A 3,085-nucleotide genomic window follows, 5' to 3' on the forward strand; every position below is an offset into this window, starting at 1 on the left:
ACAAAATCGAAACAGAAGCAACATTACCAAACTCATTCTATGAAACCACAGTCACCTTGGTACCTAAACCTCACAAAGACCCAACAAAAAAGAGAACTTCAGGCCAATCTCCCTTATGAACATCGATGCAAAAATACTCAACAAAATACTTGCAAACCGAATACAAGAACACATCAAAGACATCATCCACCATGACCAAGTAGGCTTCATCCCAGGTATGCAGGGGTGGTTCAATATACGGAAATCCATCAATGTGATCCACCATATTAACAATCTGAAAGAAAAAAACCACATGATAATCTCCCTAGATGCTGAAAAAGCATTTGACAAAATCCAACATCCATTCATGTTTAAAGTATTGGAGAGATCAGGGATACAAGGCACATAACTAAACATAGTAAAGGCGATATACAGCAAACCTATAGCCAACATCAAACTGAAAGGAGAGAAACTTAAAGCAATCCCACTGAAATCAGGGACAAGACAAGGCTGCCCACTCTCTCTATATCTCTTCAACATAGTGCTGGAAGTCCTTGCTAGAGCAATAAGACAGTTGAAGGAGATCAAGGGGATACAAATTGGAAAGGAAGAAGTCAAATTATCACTATTTGCAGATGATATGATAGTATACGTGAGTGACCTCAAAAACTCTACCAGGGAACTCATACAGCTGATAAACACCTTCAGCAAATTGGCCGGATACAAAATTAACTCAAAAAAATCAGTAGCCCTCCTGTATACAAAAGACAAAAGGGCTGAGAAAGAAATTAAGGAAACAACACCCTTCACAATAGCTAAAAATGACATAAGGTACGTCGGAGTAATCCTAACCATGGAAGTCAAAGACTTGTATTAAAAAAATTTCAAGTCTCTGAAGAAAGAATTAGAAGAAGATATGAGAAGATGGAAAGATCTCCCATGTTCATGGCTTGGCAGGATTAACATAGTAAAAATGGCCATTTTACCAAAAGCAATCTACAGATTCAATGCAATTCACATCAAATTACCAACACAATTCTTACAGACCTGGAAAGAAAAATTCTCAACTTCATATGGAATAACAAGAAACCCAGAATTGCTAAAACAATCCTCTACAATAAAAGATCTTCTGGAGGTATCTCCATCCCTGATCTTAAGTTGTACTATAGAGCAACAGTTTTAAAAACTGCATGGTACTGGCATAATAACAGAATAGTGGATCAATGGAACTGAACAGAGGACCCAGAAATAAACCCACACACTTATGGACACCTGATCTTTGACAAAGACACCAAAACCATACAATGGAAAAAAACATAGCATCTTCATCAAATGCTGCTGGTCTAATTGTATGTCTACATGTAGAAAAATAAAAATAGATCCATACTTATCACCCTGCACAAAACTGAAGTCTAAGTGGATCAAAGACCTCAACATAAAACCTGACACATTAAATCGGCTAGGAAAAAAAAGTGTGGAACACCCTAGAACTCATTGGTACAGGAGAGAACTTCCCGAACAGAACACCAATAGCACAGGCTCTAAGAGCAACAGTCGATAAATGGGACCTCATGAAACTGAAAAGCTTCTGCAAAGCAAAGGAGACCATAACCAAAACGAAGCGACTGCCTACAGATTGGGAAAGAATCTTCACCAACCCTTTATCTGAGAGAGGACTCATATCCAGTATATATAAAGAACTGAAGAAGCTGGAAAGCAGCAAACCAAGTAATCCACTTAAAAAATGGGGAACAGAGCTAAACAGAGAATTCTCTGTAGAGGAATACCGAATGGCAGAGAAGCACTGAAAGAAATGCTCAACCTCACTAGCCATTAGCGAAATGCAAATCAAAACAACCCTGAGATTTCACCTTACACCCATGAGAATGGCCAAGATCAAGAACTCAAGTGACAACACATGCTGGAGAGTTTGTGGAGAAAGGGGAACCCTTCTCCACTGCTGGTGGGAATGTAAACTTGTACAACCAATCTGGAAATCAATCTGGCGCTTTCTCAGACAACTAGGAATAGTGCTTCCCCAAGATCCAGCCATACCACTCCTAGGCATATATCCAAAAGAGGCTCAAGTACACAAAAAGGACATTTGCTCAACCATGTTTGTAGCAGCTTTATTTGTAATAGCCAGAAGCTGGAATCAACCCAGATGCGCCTCAACTGAAGAATGGATGCACAAATTGTGGTACATCTACACAATGGAATATTACTCAGCAATGAAAAATAAGGAAATCATGAAATTTGCAGGTAAATGGTGGGATCTGGAAAGGATCATCCTGAGTGAGTTGTCCCAGAAGCAAAAAGACACACATGGTATATATTTACTCATATAGACATACAACATAGGATAAACCCACTAAAACCTGTGCATCTAAAGCAACTAAGCAAGAAAGAGGACCCTAACTAATATGTCCAATCACCATCCGGAAATGTAAAGAGGATGGACATCAGAAGAAGAAGAAAACAGGAAACAACCTAGGAACCTACCACAGAGAGCCTCTGAAAGCCTCTGCCCTACAGACTATCAAAGCAGATGCTGAGCCTGATGGGCAAGTGTTGGGCAGAGTGAATGGAATTTTATGTAAGAACTGGGAAATAGTAAGAGCTGGAGAGGACAGGGTCTCCACAAGGAGAGCAACAGAACAGGAAAATTTGAACACAGGGAACTTCCCAGAGACTCATACTCCAACCAAGGTCTATTCTTGGAGATAACCCAGAACCCCTGCACAGATGTAGCCGAGGGCAGTTCAGAGTCCAATTGGGTTATATAGTAATGTGAAGAGGGACTGCCTCTGACATAATCTGATTGGCCTGCTCTTTGATCACCTCCCCCTGGGGGAGCAGCCTTACCAGGCCATAGTAGAGAACAATGCAGCCACTTTTGATGTGAACTGATGGACTAAGATCAGGAAGGAGAGGAGAACCTCTCCTATCAGTGGACTTGGGGAGTGGCATGCATGCAGAGGGAGGAGGGAGGGTGGGATTGAGAGGGGAGATGGAGGGGCTTATGGGGGGATGCAGAATGAATAAAGTGTAATTGATGAAAAATTTAAAAAAAGGGGGGGGGAAATAATTTAAGAACCTTAAATGA

The sequence above is a fragment of the Meriones unguiculatus genome, chromosome 5 (assembly GCF_030254825.1).
Source record: "Meriones unguiculatus strain TT.TT164.6M chromosome 5, Bangor_MerUng_6.1, whole genome shotgun sequence".
Lineage (NCBI taxonomy): Eukaryota > Metazoa > Chordata > Mammalia > Rodentia > Muridae > Meriones > Meriones unguiculatus.